At 42.5% G+C, this 21871-nt stretch overlaps 1 pseudogene; it reads right to left on the reverse strand.

Moving 5' to 3' along the window:
• Nucleotides 1–1148: 1148 nt before the first annotated feature.
• On the reverse strand, nt 1149–14877 carry LOC143633463 (receptor-like protein EIX2; annotated as a pseudogene).
• Nucleotides 14878–21871: the final 6994 nt, after the last annotated feature.

Raw genomic sequence — 21871 nt, forward strand, 5'->3', positions numbered from 1 at the left:
AGCGACGACTTCGAGACCTATAGCAACATCACTTAGGCAGCGACAAAGATTGAGACGAATTGTCGTCGCTAAAGGGTTAGGCAACGACAAGTCGCGGCTATAGGGGGTATAATTTTCGTCATATTAGGTGAAATTTCTTGCAGTGACATGAATGAGAAGATGTTCTATAAACGTGTTGCTGTTGTTTACTTCTTCAGTCCTAAATCACAAAAATAAATTTAGAGAAAAGTTGTGTCAAACCAAACAAACAAATCTATATATAACACTTATTAGCTAAACAAATCCCCCAACCAACATTGACTCTTCTCCTGCCATTGACTATTATTGACTTTTTGGTCAACGTTGACTTTATAAACCAGATTCCAAATCTCCAATTTGTTTTTTTTAATATCTTTCTGCTTTATCATCCATGGTCAGCATTATATTCCACTTAAACCAAAATCAAATGTCATTGATGAAGTTTATTTCCAAGATTGTTTCTTGGAGTAGCCCTAGTGATGTTTCCTCTTATCTGGACCTAAACCTCTGTGTGAGACCTGAGAGCCAATGCAATAATTGTAGAGAAAGTGTTAACACAAATAACTGAAATAAAATATAAACTAAGAAATATAGAGTTCATATATATTGTTGCAGTGAATCCATACATATTTAAAAATATTCTACATGTTTATGTGTCAACAAATTGATAAAGTCTACACATTTATATAAATTGTTTAGGAAAAAGAGTGTAAATTAAATTTCTTTTGGTTCACATTGTTTAAAAGAAAGATTATGTGAGTGACAAGCGATCCTATGTGAAAGAATATATTTTACGCTGAAACTGCCTTCACCACCACCAACAGCTACCAGCCGCCGCTCACCAGAAATCGGTAATCAGAGTTGAAGCAGTGTCCGGTGAGGGCATGGAAAAGAATTGAAGAAAAGGTTCAGGGTAGGGTGGGGTTAAAGTACTTATATAATAATAATAATAATAATAATAATAATAATAATAATCATTATTATTATTATTATTATTATTATTATTATTATTATTATTATTATTATTGTTTTTTATTCTCTGTTTAAGACAACTATATGAAAAGACAATATGCCCGTCAATTAACGATAAAAGTAGACGGAGTTAGCGAATTGTACGAAATTGGTAACAATTTGAAAACATAAAAGGTCCAATGTCAATAAGAAAATCTTTTGGATGTATTAATGTAATAGAAAAGTAAAATTCACGTTAAGACTTACGGAAGAATAAGAGAAAGATGAAATCCTGAAGCTTGAACCAATTTTTTTTCAAGAAAACGATAATGTGCAACTCTCCATCGTCTGCTTATAAATATCGGGGCAAGGATGATCCAAAAACCAACAACCAATCCAGCAAGTGTAAGTATCACTAGGATCCAATCAAAATCATTAGGTTCATCATGTCCATCCATAGGCCCTTTGGTATCGCCATTATTTTGTAAGCATGCTGTAAGAGGATACCCACAAAGTGCATTTCCGGTGAAACAGGACTCGCTGAATGTGTGAAGCTGAGGACCTGTTGGGATTCTTCCTACTAGATTGTTGTGTGACACGTTTAACCAATTCAGAGCAGTTAGCCGTGACAGGCTCAAAGGAATATTTCCGCTAAGATGGTTCATTGACAGATCTAACGATTCAAGCTTTCCAATTTGATTGAACAAGTTGGGAATTGTTCCTGTTAAATCATTGTGTGACAAATTCAGAAACCGTAAGCCCAAAAGCCCGACTAGCTTATCAGGAATTGACCCTGAAAACTTGTTATCAGAAAGGTCTAATAATGTCACTAGATAAAGTATGGTGCTATATATGTAAGTATTTCCTTTTGTCACCAACGATGCAGCAATTATTGTAGTTCTGAAGAAACACTAACCAGACCCCGGACAGATTACTGGTAACCTGGGGGTTAGATAGATGTTTCCCACGAGGGGTTAGACCCTGAGAAGATGGTTCTTCTGATAACCTGCAAAACAGACACCGTGAGCTCGTCACTGAGAAGGGGGGGGTTCCTCCTTGTGACCACCCTCCGGCGTGAGAATCAGACTACATTGCTCTTTAAATATAAAAGTATATTAAGAGATTGCTAGAGCAGATATCAGGTATAATATGATATATCAGATAAGATAATGTAAGATAACACAATGTTGTAATGTGATGTAATGTGATAAGATGATCATACCATTTGGGGTATTTATAGCCGAAGGTAGGTTTCCAAGGAGGTATGGCCGGCTGCAACAGTGATACTGTTCCACCAACAGTAGCCTACGCACGTGCCCTGCTGGTAGTTGGTGGGTAGGTAGCGGCTGATAGTGACCAGGCCTGCTGTATACTATTCCTATTCCACCAACTGCCAACTACGCACGTGGTATGACAAGAGTTGGTGAGTAGGCAGCGGCTAATAGTGACACAGTACAGGAGCATGCTGCTCGCCATACTGTATCAGTGAGCTGTCGTATCCCTGATCAGATCTTTCGCCCATACCTCGTCAGGTACAGTAAAAGATCCTTCAGTGTACGGACTGGCTTATTTGGGCGGGAGTATTCCCCCTCCCGCCTCTGTGCGGGATTGCTCCCGGCTTTGCTCATTCCTTCAGGTGACACTGAATGATCCGAGAGCTAAGTGCCTTGTGCGTGTAGCCATGCTGCGCGGGTGGCCAGTCCCTAATGGCTTGTATCCGAGGCTGCGGGGACAGGCGGAGTCCTTCACCATTGGGAGGCATTTCCTGCGGGACCAGCTTGCGTACTGCGCGTAAGGACGTCACGTCTCTGAGCATGGTTGGTCCTGCGGATCCAGTTGGTCTCCGTGCAGACGTCCCTGTTTAAGGTGAGTCTTGCGGGTCCAACTGGGCTCTGCTGGGACCTACCTCTTCAAGTCCCCCCAGTCCAATGTTCTTCTCATGCGTGTTTAATAAAGTGAGGTGAACTTTTGGACTTAAGCAAAGGGTTTTGAAAAGGGTTTTTGTAAGGTTTTCCATGGGGATTCTTCCCGCGGAAGTCCTTGTCACTTGCAGAAATTCCCGAGTTTCCTGCTTGGTCTTTGGGTATGATGCGGGTAGGTCTGTAACCTCCTTGCAAGTCAGGAGCATTGAGTCCCAGTTGTGTGGATTCTCCATGAGGTTTTGGTAGTTTTGAACATAGTGATCAATTATGTTAAAACCACCAATTCCATCCTGGAGCTTCAGACAACGTAGTTCTCAACGTTCCCGCTATGCGGGGATGTTATTTCCGTTTCCGCAGGCATTGCCCAGAAGATCCTTCCTGGTTTTAATTCCCAGCGGAGCGCTAGGTATGTGAAGGGTTTTGCCTTAACACTGTACCAGCGCTCGTCTTACGGTTAGTTTACTTCCAAGGTATTCCTGGCGTCAATTCCCTGCGGGTACTAGGTATGTGAAGGGTTTTGCCTTTACACTGTACCCGCACCCGTCTTATAGTTACTTGGTTGCCGAGGAATACTTGGCTTCAATTCCCTGCGGGTGCTAGGTATGTGAAGGGTTTTGCCTTTACACTGTACCCGCATCCGTCTTACGTTTACTTGTTTGCCAAGGTTTTACTTGGCTTCAATTCCCTGCGGGTGCTAGGTATGTGAAGGGTTTTGCCTTTACACTGTACCCGCATCCGTCTTACGGTTACTTGTTTGCCAAGGTTTTACTTGGCTTCAATTCCCTGCGGGTGCTAGGTATGTGAAGGGTTTTGCCTTTACACTGTACCCGCATCCGTCTTACGGTTACTTGTTTGCCAAGGTTTTACTTGGCTTCAATTCCCTGCGGGTGCTAGGTATGTGAAGGGTTTTGCCTTTACACTGTACCCGCACCCGGCTTATGGTTACTTGTTTGCCAAGGTTTTACTTGGCTTCAATTCCCTGCGGGTGCTAGGTATGTGAAGGGTTTTGCCTTTACACTGTACCCGCACCCGGCTTATGGTTACTTGTTTGCCAAGGTTTTACTTGGCTTCAATTCCCTGCGGGTGCTAGGTATGTGAAGGGTTTTGCCTTAACACTGTACCCGCACCCGGCTTATGGTTACTTGTTTGCCAAGGGGTAAGGGGTATTTTCCCGCTTACTTTTTAATAATTTTAAATTTTGAATTTTGAAATTCGAAAGGTTGGTGGAAAGATAGGAACAGTCCAAACCTCTGAAACGTCGTGCGACGGTTTCTTCTGACTGTGTCAGGACGTGCAGGAAGTTATGGTGACATGACATTATATGGTCATTCCAGTCGCTTTTTCATGCGCGTGGGCGCGATTTTTCGGGCGCGTGGCCGCGAAATTACTGGCACGTCCTTTTGACAGCTGTTGCCAGCTTGCTTTTTGCCACGCGTCATGGTTTCATTGCACCTTCCATTTCTCTCTCCTTCGCATTAATTTCACCGCATTAATTGCGATTAGTATATAAAGGGGATGGAGGTTCCTTTCCAATTCACACTTTCACAATTTCTCTTCATCTTTAGTGATTTCCGGCGAATACTTCTCTATTCAGTCGAGCATTCCCTTGAAATCACTTTCTTCCTTCTGCAAGATGTCTTCTGAAGCTGTAGCCGACGACAGGAGTACTGCTGGCGAGTGCCAGTGTGCTCTGCCCGGCGATCAGTACCGGTATGTTGTCAGGAAGTTCATGCTCGATCATCTCGAGCCTGAGTTTCCTGAATCCCACCAGACCGTGTACGATGCCCCCAGAGGCAAGATCGGGGTTTATGCTGCATTTTTTGTCTATGGGAATCTTAGATTCCCATTGACAAAATTTGTTTACCGTGTCCTTGAGAGGCACGGTGTTCATTTGACCGAGCTGCACCCCATGGCGATCGCCAAGATTCGCCATTTTGAGTGGGTGTGCCGGATTTTGGGCATCGAGCCCCATGTAGACCGCCTGATGACCTTCTATACCTGGAGGTGCATCCAGGGGTGGTATACCCTGACAACCCGTATCAAGGGTTTGAAGATTTGCGACACCGAGCGCAGTCTTCGCGCGTGGAAGCAGGAATTCTTCTACATTTCTGCCTGCACCATCCCCCTTGCCATGAAATTCAAAAATGGCCAAGCTATTCCGAGCCTTCACGCCCCCAGTTACCAGGAGGCGGAATGGTTTTCGAAGATATCCCTGGTCCAATCTCCGGTTTACCGGTTTCCGGAGTCCGGGATGGTCATGTTGGGGATGAGCCGGGTGTGGAAGGATGCGTCTCAGGTTCCCATCCTTCTCGAATACGGTTTGAACTCTATTCCCTATGGTATGTCTTAGTCTTTCTTTTTGATATGAGTTTGTCTTCTAACTGTTTCTTTTCTTTCAGAGGGGAATGATTTGGAGTCGCTCCTGTACCCGCGGGAAGCTGACGGTGCTGCGCGGATGGGTACTCGTGCTCTTGATGAGGGCGAGTTGCCCATCCTGGAGCAAACGGCGGATCGGTTTGTGGAGGTCTATCCGCTGGGCCACGAGATCCTGAGCCACCGGCGGCCAGGTAAGGCGATATTCTATCCTCAATCCCTCAATGCTGTACCTGCTGCTGGAATTCCTGACCTGTCTTCTTCTGAGGAATCCTCAGATGCTCCTCCGTTGGTGCGGAAGAGGAAGGCTACCGGCGGGAAAGGGAAGGAGAAGGCCTCCACAGCTGATCCGGTGGTTCTATCTGACTCCGAGTCAGATAGAGAAGAGGTGGCGGGGAACCCCGGTGGTGAGGAGACTGCTCCGGAGGCTACGGTTGTTACCTCCGGAGAACCAGCGACGACGACGGTGACCGGTACCAAGAGGCCGGCTCCATCGGGTTCCTCCCCGCCCGTCCGTACGTTCAGGCTCAAGAAAACCCGTAAGTACAATCATAATTTCTGTCTTTGTAGATTTATCACTTCATAAATTTATCTAACACTTTCTTCTTTACGCAGGCGTGGATGTTGACGCATTCCGGGGTGAGGCGCAGAGGAGTACCTCTCCGCCGATGACGGTAGGCTCGGTCAGCCTACCTGAGGCGTCGACCCAGGCGTCTGTGCCTGCTTCCGCTGGTTCAGTTGCTCCCTTTGAGCAGACTGTTCCAGCCGAGATGACGTCACCGCCGGCCGTGAGGGCGATTTTTACAGCATCCTTCACAGAGCCGGCGGTTACTGCTGCTGCTGACTACGAGGCGGCGACCACGGCGGCGACCACAACGTCGACCACGGCGGCTGCCACCATGCCCGCGCCACCGGCACCGACGGCCGGACCATCAGGTACGCGCAGGGCTTCCCGCCGATCTTTGCCACCTTCCCGTCTGCCTGACCTGTTGGATGGATTTCCTTTAGGTTCAGGTGATGGGTTTGGCGGCTATCGGCCTGTTATTGACCCCACAGGTACGTAGGGTTCCTTTCTTTCCCTTATACATTTTTTATCATCTTTTCCTTACTGCCTTTGTTTCTTTTGCAGTGTCGGATTCCAATGAAGTGTATGTTCCACGATGGAACATCCGCCGAGGAACAACCCTTCGCACACCTGTGGAGTGCGTGGACTGGGCTCGCCACGCTGCTCCCCATGGTGCGTTGGGGGAAGCCATGGTTAGCTACCAGGAGGGTAGGCTAACCAATGAGCTTCGGGTTCTCCTGGCCCGGATGCAGCCACGCGTCGAGCTGCTTTGTCGTGAAAATGACAAGTTAAAAGCAGCTCGCGCAAAGGAAGTATCTGAAACGCAGGCTCTTCGGGAGTAGAACCAACAGCTGGCGGCAGCTGCCGCCGACAAGGAGAAGGCCTTCAAGGCCCTCGAGGTTGACGTTCAGGCGCGACTCGAGGCCCGCTCCAAGGCTGCCCAAGCTGTGAATGAACAGCTTCGGTTAGCCAGGGAGACTGCGCGAAACGAAACCGAGAGGGCTGCAGAGGCTGAAGCCGTTGCTGAGCCTTTGCGTGTGGAGAATGAGGAGCTGAAAGGCAAATTAGAGGCTCTCCAACGCGCTCATGATGCCTTGGCAATGGAAGACGCCAAAAAGCTCCAGGAAATTCTGGACCAGAGGGGGGTGCTTGCCCATGCTGAGCGGAAGCTAAAGGGCGTGGAAGAGGCTGCCGCAAAGGAAGTGCTACTTGCCAACCTTAACAAGAGCGAAGCCGAACGCGCCCGAAATGAAGCTCAAGCTGCCCTCCAATGGCTTCTTCGAGAAGCGTTGCCTCAGGTATGTTTGGCTGTCTTCTCGCTTTTCTTTGTAAGAAAAGGTTCTAATACTTGTATTTTTTCCTTTGCAGGTTGTGCATCGGGTCTTTTCAGAGACCTCTTACGATGACGCTATGAGCGCAGCCCTCAACGCTTCTCATGAGGATGGGGAAAAGGCCGGCTTCCTGCTTGGTCTAGGGTTTGTTGAGAAAGGCGTCCCGCCTTCCAACTTCCCTTTGTTCGATGTAGATACCGAAGCTGTATACGACCAAGCAGTGAATCAATACGCCGCCTTCCCGCATCCAGTAGTGGAGAAGGTGGATGAAGTTGCTGCTGCTGATGACGGGCTAGCTATCCTCAGAGCTTTCCTTGAACTGCCACGCTCTACTGAAGGGGCTGGTCCAAGTGGAAGTGGCCCTGAAGCCTGATCCTGAAGATCCCTTCCCGCTGCTAAGATAGATATAGCTTTGTATAGATTCATTCTTTTAGGCGGGTAGTTACCCGGCCATTCTTGTAATATATTATTGAAATATAAATCTTTTTGCGGATAAGATTGTTATTTCCTTCTTTCTTTGGGTTCCTTGCTTTATAAACTTATATGATTTGCATACTTAGTTTGAATTAGCAATTTCCCAAGTGTTTTAGAATAAGTTAACCTGTTGAACGTGGTTGATGATGGGTTAAAGTTTTGCTTCCTCTTTCGTGATTGTGCGGGTAGAACCGTCACTTGCACTTAGTAGGATGGCTAACCTTTAACCTTCATCTGACCTGCGTGTAGGTTTTCCTCGTCTTTTGAGGATGAGTTAACCTTTGAACGTGGTTGATGATGGGTTAAAGTTTTGCTTCCTCTTTCGTGATTGTGTGGGTAGAACCGTCACTTGCACTTAGTAGGATGGCTAAACTTTAACCTTCATCCGACCTGCGTGTAGGTTTTCCTCGTCTTTTGATGATGAGTTAACCTTTGAACGTGGTTGATGATGGGTTAAAGTTTTGCTTCCTCTTTCGTGATTGTGCGGGTAGAACCGTCACTTGCACTTAGTAGGATGGCTAAACTTTAACCTTCATCCGACCTGCGTGTAGGTTTTCCTGATGAGTTAACCTTTGAACGTGGTTTGATGATGGGTTAAAGTTTTGCTTCCTCTTTCGTGATTGTGCGGGTAGAACCGTCACTTGCACTTAGTAGGATGGCTAAACTTTAACCTTCATCCGACCTGCGTGTAGGTTTTCCTCGTCTTTTGAGGATGAGTTAACCTTTGAACGTGGTTGATGATGGGTTAAAGTTTTGCTTCCTCTTTCGTGATTGTGCGGGTAGAACCGTCACTTGCACTTAGTAGGATGGCTAAACTTTAACCTTCATCCGACCTGCGTGTAGGTTTTCCTGATGAGTTAACCTTTGAACGTGGTTTGATGATGGGTTAAAGTTTTGCTTCCTCTTTCGTGATTGTGCGGGTAGAACCGTCACTTGCACTTAGTAGGATGGCTAAACTTTAACCTTCATCTGACCTGCGTGTAGGTTTTCCTGATGAGTTAACCTTTGAACGTGGTTTGATGATGGGTTAAAGTTTTGCTTCCTCTTTCGTGATTGTGCGGGTAGAACCGTCACTTGCACTTAGTAGGATGGCTAAACTTTAACCTTCATCTGACCTGCGTGTAGGTTTTCCTGATGAGTTAACCTTTGAACGTGGTTTGATGATGGGTTAAAGTTTTGCTTCCTCTTTCGTGATTGTGCGGGTAGAACCGTCACTTGCACTTAGTAGGATGGCTAAACTTTAACCTTCATCTGACCTGCGTGTAGGTTTTCCTCGTCTTTTGAGGATGAGTTAACCTTTGAACGTGGTTGATGATGGGTTAAAGTTTTGCTTCCTCTTTCGTGATTGTGCGGGTAGAACCGTCACTTGCACTTAGTAGGATGGCTAACTTTTAACCTTCATCTGACCTGCGTGTAGGTTTTCCTCATCCTTTTAAGGATTTTGATTGAACCGTTCGACGCGCGGTTGTCAGTAGGTTAGTGTTCAGTTTCTTTTCATGATTCATGCGGATAGACCGGCACTTTCATTTAATGAGAACTGAACTTTTCCCCTTCAACTGACCTGCGTGAAGGTTTATCACGCTTTTGGGTTCGTGCGGGTAGGACCGCCTTCCCACGCAACGACTCCACGTAATGTGAATGTCGTTACTAGTGTTACAGTTTAAACGTTCGACGCGCGGCTGTTGATAGGTTAGTGTTCAGTTTCCTCTATCATGATTCATGCGGATAGACCGGCACTTTCATTTAATGAGAACTGAACTTTTCCCCTTCAACTGACCTGCGTGAAGGTTTTGTCGTTTATTGGGTTTATGCGGGTCTTGCCGCCTTCCCCACGCAACGACTTTTCACGTAATTATGCGGTGAAAACCGGCATATTAGTGTTAAATAAGTTCATAACGTATAAATGTAAAATCATCAGCTTCGATGTTCTAAAGAGAATCATTTCCATTAGAAGTGGCTCTTGGCCTTTTCTTTACAAATTGGAATTGATTACATGCAAACTGTGTAAATTAGCTCCCTTCCATGTTGTTGGGATGGGAGTGCCATCGAGCCGATACGCACCTGGTTCGGGATCTCGTTCTTTACGCGGCATGTAGTCTCCACATTGAAGCTGGAATTTTTATTCGTGTTTTCCCCAGCTGGGGTTCTACACGCATCAGCCTGCTCAGCGTTCATTGCGCCACGAGGTGCGCGAGCGTCCCATCTCTGACAAATGCTTCGACCATGTCCTTTACGTCTATGCATTCTTCAGTATTGTGGCCTTTTGTCCTGTGAAAGTCACAGTATTTGCTCCGATCAGCATCGTGACGATGTCGGATTATTGGAGGCTTTGGCCATGGGAGCTCCTCAGTGGCGAATATCTCGTTGACGCTTTTGGTGAGTGGCGTCCACCTGGAGTTCCGGTGGGACTGTACATTATCTCTTCCGCCCAACCGATGCTGCGAGCCGGATGAGGTGTCAAAGTTTACCCTTGACTGCCAAATGCCTAGCTTCCGCTTTTTGTTTAGTCGGGCGGTGAGGATGTTGTCTTCCCTTGTTTTCTGGGTGTAGAGGTTTGTGCTCTGCGGGAGATCTCTACCCAGTTGCTTCTCCGTTTCCGCGAAGCGTTTCGCTGCTGTCATGATGGCATCCCATGTGGATGGCATGCCATCTTTACCTGTTAGGGTGCGGATAAGCTCTGGGTCATGCGCGCCCTGGATGAAGGCAGCGCGAACAAGATCTTCGCTGATATTGCCCAAACTTAGCTTCTTTGAGTTGAAGCGAGTGATGAAGTTTGGCAGAGATTCATCTTCCTCCCGGATGCATTTGAGGATTGTCCATTGCTCCTCGGTATACCTTCGTTGTTGGCTGAAGTGTTGGCTAAACTTCTGTTGGAAGTCTGCCCAATCATAGATGTGGTTGACCGGTAGGCGATCGAACCACGCTCTAGCAGCCCCTACCAGTGTCATTTGGAACATGTAACACCACGTAGGTTCCGTCCAACTACTGACGGTTGCCCCCGCTATGAATCTGTTCAAATGATCGTCTGGATCAGATATACCATCATAAGTGCCGATGCTTGACATCTGTTTGGCACTTTTTGGGGCGATTGCTTCCGCAATGTCCCTTGCAAATTTGGACGTTCCCGCATTTGCAACGTTCGGTCTGAATGTTTTGGAGAAGTCTCGTGGACTTCCTCCTGTGCTTTTTGGTTTGAAGGCTTGTCCAAAATGCCTTTTCGGTTGGGACTCCGTTTCCTTACGCTTCCCTTTTGCCCTATGGCGAGGGTTTACGTCGGAGTCGGAGTCCGAGTCATCCTCCAAGTACTCGAATTCGTCGGCCTGTTGTACGGAACGCAAGCGTTCGTCCAACTCAGCCTGGAATTCCCTTTGTCGTGCCTCCGCCCATGCCTTCACTTCCTCGAGTGTTTGGCGGGGGAGTCTTTTTTTCTCTAACTGGGTATCAGTGAATCCCAGTGAGCGATTTACTGCACTTGCCCCAGCTTGGGTATCTGGGGTAGTGTTCGTAAAATTTACTTCACTTGCCCCGGCTTGGGCAACCGGGGTAGTGTTTGTAAAAACTGTGTTGCCGGTACTCCCCCCAGTAGCTGGGGTTGTGGTTACCGGGATTTCTCTAACCATCTTTCCAAAAGTTTGAAAAAACTGAAGAAATGATAAAGTTCTAGCTTTATGCACGGATGGCGCCAATGAAGAAACACTAACCAGACCCCGGACAGATTACTGGTAACCTGGGGGTTAGATAGATGTTTCCCACGAGGGGTTAGACCCTGAGAAGATGGTTCTTCTGATAACCTGCAAAACAGACACCGTGAGCTCGTCACTGAGAAGGGGGGGTTCCTCCTTGTGACCACCCTCCGGCGTGAGAATCAGACTAGATTGCTCTTTAAATATAAAAGTATATTAAGAGATTGCTAGAGCAGATATCAGGTATAATATGATATATCAGATAAGATAATGTAAGATAACACAATGTTGTAATGTGATGTAATGTGATAAGATGATCATACCATTTGGGGTATTTATAGCCGAAGGTAGGTTTCCAAGGAGGTATGGCCGGCTGCAACAGTGATACTGTTCCACCAACAGTAGCCTACGCACGTGCCCTGCTGGTAGTTGGTGGGTAGGTAGCGGCTGATAGTGACCAGGCCTGCTGTATACTATTCCTATTCCACCAACTGCCAACTACGCACGTGGTATGACAAGAGTTGGTGAGTAGGCAGCGGCTAATAGTGACACAGTACAGGAGCATGCTGCTCGCCATACTGTATCAGTGAGCTGTCGTATCCCTGATCAGATCTTTCGCCCATACCTCGTCAGGTACAGTAAAAGATCCTTCAGTGTACGGACTGGCTTATTTGGGCGGGAGTATTCCCCCTCCCGCCTCTGTGCGGGATTGCTCCCGGCTTTGCTCATTCCTTCAGGTGACACTGAATGATCCGAGAGCTAAGTGCCTTGTGCGTGTAGCCATGCTGCGCGGGTGGCCAGTCCCTAATGGCTTGTATCCGAGGCTGCGGGGACAGGCGGAGTCCTTCACCATTGGGAGGCATTTCCTGCGGGACCAGCTTGCGTACTGCGCGTAAGGACGTCACGTCTCTGAGCATGGTTGGTCCTGCGGATCCAGTTGGTCTCCGCGCAGACGTCCCTGTTTAAGGTGAGTCTTGCGGGTCCAACTGGGCTCTGCTGGGACCTACCTCTTCAAGTTCGGTACAGAACGATTGGACTGGAGGTCTCACTTCCAGAAATGACAGAGAAGTTTGTAAAGCATGTCAGTAGGTTCCCAGAAAGATCATTATGTTCAAGATCCAAAATCTGAAGAGAACTGAGATGACATATTTCATCTGAGATTTTACCTTCTAATTTGTTAGAACGAAGACTTAGAAGTCTCAGACTTGTACGACCACTCCTTAATGGTGATGGTATTTTCCCTATCAGTTCATTTCTTGCAAGCTCGATGACTACCAGGCTGGTGGAATCCAGTAACCATCGAGGTAAGTTGCCGGATAGCCTGTTATCATCCATATCCAGTGACCGTAATGAACAAACGTTTCCTAGAGATGATGGGATTATACCAGTAAATTGGTTTTTCTCTATGTTCAGAATGACTAGAGATTGCCAATTCATCCAACAATCTGACATAACACCTGACATGTTATTGTTTGCTAGATTAAGAAATTCTAACGGTTGCGGTTCTTGAATACCGGAGCACAAGAACTGTTCTAGAGATCCTGAGATTCTATTGTTAGAAAGATCCAGGAATTTTGCTGTACTGAAATTACCAGGTAAATTACCATGTAAATGGTTGTTACTTAGATCTAGTGTTGCTTCAGGTGCAAAAGAAATAACATCTCCCAACTTTCCTTGAATGTTGTTGTGGGATATGTTCAAGTAATTTACACTAGGGAATGTAGTCCAAAACCAGCTGGGGATGGTGCCTGATATGTTTGCGTTGGCTACATCTAATACTTCTAACTCTGTTTGCGACTGAATCCATGATGGAAACTGAGGGCCTAAACAGCAAGAACTTGCTCTTAACATTCTGAGTCTAAAAGGTGGAATCCAATTGCTAGGATTTACCTTAAACACCAACTTGTTGTCCCAAATTAACAAATACTCCAAGGCTGTTAGATTGGCAAAGTGGTTTTCGGTCAAAATACCCGTTAATGAATTGTGATCAAGAGTTAAAAAAGAAAGTTCATTGAGTCGTCCAATACTTTCAGGAAGGCTTCCATTCAACATATTGAACGAAAGATCCAGATGCCTCAATGATGATAAACCACCAATTGTATCCGGAATCAAACCAGAGAGTTGATTTGCATTAACTTCTAATCTCTGCAACAATGACAAACTTCCTAAAGAATCCTGAATGGTCCCAGTTAAGTTATTGTAAGAAAGATCAATCTGGATCAAATTTTTCAAATTTCCTAGTCTGTCTGGTAGTTGACCAATCAGGTAATTACCACGAAAAGCTAATAATCTTAGTTTAGGTGACTCACATTGACAAAATCTTTCAAGAAGCTCTGACACATTACCAAAAATATTGTTTGATAGTAGATTAAGGGTTGTAATGTTGCAAAGACTACTTAATGATTTAGGTATCTCCTCAACAATACCATTGAAAGATAAATCAACATATTCAATGAAAGACAGGTTCTGTAGGTTGCCTAGAATTGATGAAGAAATATCACACTCACTAACATCAAGGTGACGAAGATTACTTAGGCTAGACAATCCATTCAGTAAGGATGAAGAATTCACAAAAGTGTTACCTGAAACAAGAAGAGTCCTTAAAGAAGGCATGCTATGGAAACCACCAAGACTTCTAAGATTTACACCACTAATAGAGCAACCAGATAGATCTAATAAAGCTAAATTACGGAGGCTAAAAATCCACCCAGGCAACATACTGTCAAAGCTGTTATGTGAAAGATCTAGGACAACAAGGGATGTAAAACTAACCGTAGCTGGATTACTAGGTAACCGATTTAACCCACACCGAGAAAAATGAAGCTCTAGCAAAGAAGTGAGGTTGCTGACTACCGGAAACCAATCTGAAGCTTCTTTGAGGTTGATGCTACCCATATCAAGGTATTGCAACCCTTTAAGATTCTTTAGCCATGCCATACTATTAGAATGAAGACTACCGTAAAGAGGATCATCATGAAGGTCAAGGACGCGCAATGCTAATAGATTTCCAAGTTGGTGAGGAAGTTCCCCACTGAAACCCGAGTATGAAAGATTAAGATGTATAAGATTTTGGAAAGAACCAATGAATCCTGGAATCAAGTTGTTGCCAAAAGCATTACAGCTCAAGTCGAGGTGTCTGAGCTGTAACAGTTTGATCACCGAAGGACTAATGGTTCCTCCTAACATTTCTTCATCTTCGATGTAATATGGTCCATCACAATCACCCTGAAGGTGAATCTCGTGTACGTGACCCGTGATATTGTGGCAGAACACACCGGACCAGCTGCAGCAGTCTTTGCCTACCCAAGAAGATAGACGGTTTGCCTCGTCAGTGTGGTTGTTCTTGAGATCAATAAGAGCTTGTCGTTCCGTGGGTGTGCATAGAATAGGATCTGAGTTTTGATTACAAAAACATATGCTGAAAAGTGACGAAACCAAGACAAACAATAGGCAAAATGAGGAAAAAGATAAAGGATGAAGTGTGAGAGTCTTCATTGGAGTGATGATAAAGGGTGATACAATATGATATATATATATATATGTTACATGTGAGGGAAGGGTGATGTGGTCTTGACTAAGGATGTGTTTGGGATTCCTTATTTTCTTCTCCTTATAACTTATTGTGATAGAATAAGTTATTTTTGTGTTAAAATAGTGTTTGGCAATACAAAAGTCCTTTTCCATTTCTCCTTATCTCCTAGGCTAAACTATAAGCTTTCAATAAGTTAGGATTTCCCAACTTATCTCCTTATCAATATCATACTTCCCATTACACCCTCATCAACCCAGCTCCATCTGCAACGCTCCTACTGCTCTATCACACATGTATCTATGGGTTTGCTTGCTGCCTCTACGATTCAAAACCCCAAAACCTCTCATATCTGCACTCTCTCTACAGCTCGCTTGGATGTTAGGTATGCTTGTTGATTTTAGTTCCAGTTGTTTCTAATTTTAGAGATCCGATTGGGGTTTTCTATCAAGTGTATCTTTGATTGTTGTAATGTAGAGTTTTATATTTAGGACTTTATTTTGTTGGCTTTTGAGGTCTATGTCCATTGATTTCATACATTCTGGAAATTTATTTTATCCAATTCATATCATTATACCTCTGTATGAGCATTAGCTAATCAACTATATTAATCGTTATATTTTTTTTATTTTGTTGCTTCAATTCATAGAGAGGCCAGATGAGTTAGCTGTTGCTTCAATACATAAATGTCCTTTTTAGTCATTTTACATCAATAAGTTAAGTCAAACACTTTTTAAAAAATAACTTATTGTCTTATGTTAATTCAAACACTTTTTTGGAAACTCCTTATTGAAAAACCATAAGACCTTTTTACCTTATCACAAAAAGACATTTTCTCTCTAAATAAGGAATCCCAAACACACCCTAATTCAAATTTTTTTTTCATAAATGCTTCCGTGGAGACAATTTTAACTTTTAACAAAAAGCCACTGTTGACTAATTCAACCTTTTTTAAGTTCCTGCGTGGACTTGAAGACTTTTAACAAAAAGTACCGTTGACTGATTCAACCTTTATTTCTTAGATTCCTACGTGGACTTGAAAGACTTTTAACAAAAGCACTTGTTTTTAAACTAATAAATTATAAAGAGAATGAAAAGATGCCTTGTGTAATTTAAAAAAGAAACAATGACTAACCTTACATACTTTTTTTTGGAAAGGGGACGGAAGCTGTGGAACCCAGCAAAAGATTATATTATTAAAAGAATTCAAACAAAGAAGTATATAGATGTAGGACTATACAAGTGGTCTTTCTAGAACATACAACGTACTTTAACTAAAATGGTATAACCGATGAAGACATTGTTATTAGTTTTATCAGTTTCTTAATTAGATATTTGAACAAAGAGTTATCAAACACTCGTATATAGGGGTGGCTCGCAAATGTGATCCATAAGGGTTTATGTGAGTTTTAGTAAAATGTATAATGGATTAGAATTGGTCACACTAAAAAAAACTAAAATAAATTAGAAAGGGCCGAGATATCAAAACTCCTTATAAAAAATCAAAAAATATAATTAAAAAAAATTTGTAACTCAAAAAATAAATCAAAAACTAAAATAGTAAAAAAATTAAAAAGATTCTTCTATCATCCTTATTCCGAAAAAAAAACCTCTTGAAAAATGTCACCCATTTTGACTCATTCCAACTTTTCTCTTCCTTTAGTTTGACTCATTTTGAGGAACTATGCATTTATTTAAACTCATACCAATTCTTACGGGGTCACATTTGTCACCCCTATTCATAATTATATAAGTCAGATTTAGATCAATGTATAAAAAGCTTTAATAGCACAAGACAAGAAATGCAACGTGACAAACGACTTCTGATTGGCCTTAAAATCTTTAAATCAACGCAAAATTATTTTTCACCAGGTGTGGTTCTAAATTGTGATGCGCATTTCATCAAACACGTGTGCAAACACAAAAATAAAAAAGAACACAATTCAAGAACATCGTCATCTTACTCAGTAATTCCATCAATAACAAAGCTATGGTAGGATATGAGGAGGGTAAGATGTAGACAACCTTACCTCTATCCCGTAGGGATAAATAGGCTGCTTCAGGTGAGACCCGACTCGATAGTAGTTTTGCATCACATAAGTCACATAACACTCAACCATTGGGACACCGGCTCATTGGTGCATGTACGTTTGTCTTTCAGCCATTAACATCAGCACATGATGCCTGATTAACCTTCCGCCATTGTTAACGTTATTTTCACGAAATTAGTAAAATAACGTCAAAATTGGTGCAATTTCACTTTTGCCCACCCGATGGCCCTCACATATATACATTATATGCGCCCCCCGCAACCAAGGCGTATAAGACAATTCAAGAACCTAATATAGCAAATCAAAGAAAGTTGGTGGAATGCTTAACATAAAATATAGCATAATCGATGTCAGCAAGAAAATTAACTTACTAGAGAAATAATGATAATGTTGTGTCATACGTTGGAGGCTGTTGTGACCTTAATTTGACACAACGATGATAATGATATGTGATTTAATGGAATGATTACAAACTAGAAGAGGGGGTGGGAAAATCATATTATAGTGGTAGATGGGAGAAGAAGATACACACAAATCATTCATCATGTTAATTGGGCTGGTTGGGCTCGGGTATAGTTCATTACAGAGGTGTTGACCGAACATAACATAACATAACAAAACAGAACACAAAACAGACCTATGCAATTACGGACCTTTGCAAAAGTAATGTCTCCTGACTTTCCTTGAATCTAATTGTGGGATATGTTCAAGTAATCTACACTGTCGAATGTAGTCCAAAACCAATTGGGGATGGTGTCTGATATGTTTGTGTTGGCTACATCTAATTGTGTTAAGTTGTTTGTGACTGAATCCAAACTGAGGGTCTAAACTGCAAGATTTTATTCTAAAACCGTAGAGTTTGAAAGGTGGGATCCAGTTAACATATAGCTTAAACACCAACTTGTTCTCCGCAATTACCAAATACTCCAGGGCCGTTAGATTGGCAAAGTGGTTTTCAACCAGAGTACCGAGTACCTGTTAACGAATTAGTTGACCAATCACGAACCAAATTACGACAAGGCATTTGTATTATATATGTTAAATCGTGCTATCCTCATTAAATACAAACTATCCAAAGTATATGCATATGTTAGCTGGAAAATCCGTAAATCAGTCATCCAAAAATTAATGGGTCATGGGTAACAAGTTGTCAAAGATTGACCGAGTCAGGTGGCGGTGGACTTGGATTGATGCTAAAGAAAAGGAAAGATGGGTTTTTATCTGAAATTTGGGAAGAAACTGATTTCTGTTATTTAAATCAAAGAAGCTGTACAAGCCCTAATATATCCACTAACTGTCATCTAACAAACTGATTAACTAATTAACAATTAGTACTAACTAATTGAATACAAGGGTAAAAAAGGAAAACTGTAAGAGAAGTCAACAAGTAATAGTCAACACCCCCTTCAAGTTGGTGGTGTTAAAACACCCAACTTGTCTAATAATTCTCGGTGTTGTGGGCTAGCAAGACTCTTAGTAAAACTATATGCAACTTGATCATGAGTCCGAGTATGCGATAAGGAAATTAAGCTTTCTTGTAACTTTTCTCGCACAAAATGGCAATCGATCTCAATATGTTTAGTGCGCTCGTGAAAAACCGGATTCTTTGCAATGTAAATTGCCGCTTGACTATCACACTTAACGGGAATAGGTGTGACTTTAGGTACATTAAGCTCATGTAGTAAACGAGTCAACCAAGCTAATTCAGCCGTGACCCGTCTCATTGATCGGTATTCTGCCTCGGCTGAACTCAAAGCAACAGTAGGTTGCTTCTTGGACTTCCAAGAGATTGGGCATCCACCAAGCGAAATGAAATATCCACTGACTGATTTGCACGTGTTTGGACATGAAGCCCAATCACTATCACAATAAGCATGAAGATCAAAATGAGAGGAATCATTAAAAAATAATCCTTGGGAAGCAGAACTTTTGACATAGGCTAAAGTGTGTAATGTTGCGTTCCAATGAAGAACCCAAGGATCTTGCATAAACTGACTTAGAAACTGAAGCAAAAGCCAAATCTGGACGTGTATGAGTTAGGTAATTTAATTTTCCCACCAGCTGCCGATATTGTAATGGATCTGAAACTACCTCCCCATCATTAGCTTTTAGTTGTAAGTGAACTGGTAAAGGAGTTGAAACTGTTGGAAGTTCATGTTCGTTGAACTCAACTAACAAATCATTAGCAAATTTCCTCTGGGTCATAATTACCCCATTAGAAAGTTTTAAAATTTCCATTCCAAGAAAATAATTGAGGAAACCAAGACCCTTAATCTTGAAAGTAGAATGAAGATGATCTTTCAGAGCCGAAATTTCTTCATTATCATTCCCGGTGACCAAAATATCATCGACATACACTGCAACATGGACAGTAGAGCTACCCATTGATTTAATGAATAATGAGTAATCATTAGTTGATCGAACATAGCCTTTGGATTTTAGAACAGTTGACAGTTTCCCATACCATTGTCGAGATGCTTGTTTTAAGCCATAAAGAGATTTTTGCAACTTCAAAACTTGATCAGGTGGAAGAACCATACCAGGAGGAGGAGTCATATAAATTTCTTCATCAAGGTCACCATGCAAGAATGCATTGTTGACGTCTAATTGGTACAATGGCCACTGTAATTTTGTAGCTATGGCAATGAGACTACGAATAGTAGTCATTTTAACAACGGGTGAGAACGTTTCATTGTAATCGAGACCAGGTTTTGAGTATCACCCCGAACAACTAAACGAGCTTTTCATCTTTCCACACTACCATTAGCATTATATTTAATCTTGTAGACCCATTTGCACTTGATTGGCTTCTTACCCAATGGAAGACCAACCACTGACCAGGTGTGGTTGTCTTGAAGGGCTTGAAACTCTTTATCCATTGCATCACGCCAAGAAGAATGCATAACAGCTTGTTTATATGTTTTTGGTTCTTGTAAAATATCAAGATTGTGAACAAAGTTTTGACTGGAATCAGCTAACTCATTAAAGGGAACATGAGAAGTGACTGAACAAGCATTGGTGATTGTATGACAACAATCATGAATAGTATGCACATTATGACATACATAATTATTCAAATAAGCAGGAGGAACAGATTGTCTTGAGGATTTTCGAAGAGGAACAGAAGAATTGGATGAGTTAGGAGGAACAAAAGAAGATGAAACAAGACCAGGAGATAAAGGTGAGGAAGAATTGTGTGATGACAAATGAGAAGTGTCTGAATTATTAATAACGGGATCGTCAAAAAAAATTCCAAATTATCAATTGAGGGAAAAAGATGAGATGATGTAGAAGATGTAATGGAGGGAAATAAATGTTCAAAAAACACCACATCCCTGGAAACAAAAACAGTTTGAGTATGCAGATTATACAACTTATAACCCTTTTTGCCAATGGGATAACCAACAAATAGACAAGGTAGTGCTCTAGGTTTGAACTTATCTCTTCCATGTGCAAGAGTGGATGCATAACAAAGGTAGCCAAAAGCCTTTAAATGATTGTAAGTAGGAACTTTATTTGTCAATATTTCATACAGAGTCTTACCCTCAAGAAGAGTAGTAGGAAATCGGTTAATCAAATAGGTTGCTGTGAGCACACAATCTCCCCAAAATTGAAGTGGAAGATTTGATTGAAAAAGCAAAGCTCTAGAGGTTTCTAACAGGTGCTTATGTTTACGCTCAACAACTCCATTTTGTTGAGGAACTTGGACACAACAAGTTTGATGCAAAATACCTTTACTAAGGAAGTATTCAGCCTGTTTATGACCACTACCAAGTTCAAAAGCATTATCAGATCGAATGCATTTAACTTTTGCATTAAATTGAGTAGCAACCATTTCTACAAAGCCTTGAAGAACAGGAAACGCGCCTGCTTTGGTAGCCAACAGATGGGTCCATGTGGTTCGACTAAAGTCATCCACAATGGTTAGAAAATATTTGTAACCACTATATGTTGAAGTATGATATGGACCCCAAATGTCAATATGTATAAGATCAAATATTGCAGTAGATGATCTATGACTATGTGGAAAAGGTAAACGCTGTTGTCTAGCCTTAGGACAAATATGACACTGATCAATAGAAGACAAAGATGTATTAGACAACACACTTAATTGTTTCATCTTATAAGAAGGTAAATGACCAAGTCTACTATGCCATACATTACTGTTTACAACAGAATTACAAAGAGAAGTAGTAAACAAATTCGAACGATTACAACTGAAATGAGTATTGGGTGCTTTGAAAATGTAGAGCCCATTCAAAAGATCACCAAGAACCAGTGGCTTCTTCATTGAAGGGCCCTGTAAAATGCAACGTTTGTTAGAGAAATATACTATTCCTTTAGTATCATCACAAAGTTTTGGGATTGAAAGAAGATTGTGTTTGAAATCTGGAACTAGAAGAACATTAGGAAGGGACAAATTTTGACTAAAACAAACAGTCCCATATTGATGAACATTGAGAGAATGACCATTAGAAAGACCAATGGAAAATGGTTTTGTAAAAGATTTTAGATTTGTAAACAACCTAATATCATGACACATGTGATCACTGGCACCCGTATCAATGATCCAATTTGAGTGGAATTTTGATGAGTTGCAAGTCATCATACCTGCAAAATTAGCATAGCTAATGGATGACGCAGGCTGTGTGATAGACTCCTTAGGCAAGTGAGTTTTCTGCAAAAGTTGCATCAGTTCATGATATTGCTCTGTTGTGATTGAATGACCAGAAGACACGGTTTCCTGAGAACTCTTAGAGGCAAATGGATTATAATACGCTTGATCAGATGTCTCTCTTTCATTTTCCACCATATTAGCAGTACCTCTTTTGGACTTAGTAAACTTAAAATCCTTAGGAAATCCAATAAGCCTATAGCATTTACTTGCATGATGTCCATTTCGTTTGCAATTTGAACAAGGAACTGTTTTCTTGTTATCATATCTACCATATTGAGTATTTTGTGCTTGAGAAT

This window comes from Bidens hawaiensis, unplaced genomic scaffold (genome assembly GCF_021521415.1).
Source record: "Bidens hawaiensis isolate Kalapana, Puna unplaced genomic scaffold, B.hawaiensis_p1.1 tig00000512_1, whole genome shotgun sequence".
NCBI classification, from domain to species: Eukaryota; Viridiplantae; Streptophyta; class Magnoliopsida; order Asterales; family Asteraceae; genus Bidens; species Bidens hawaiensis.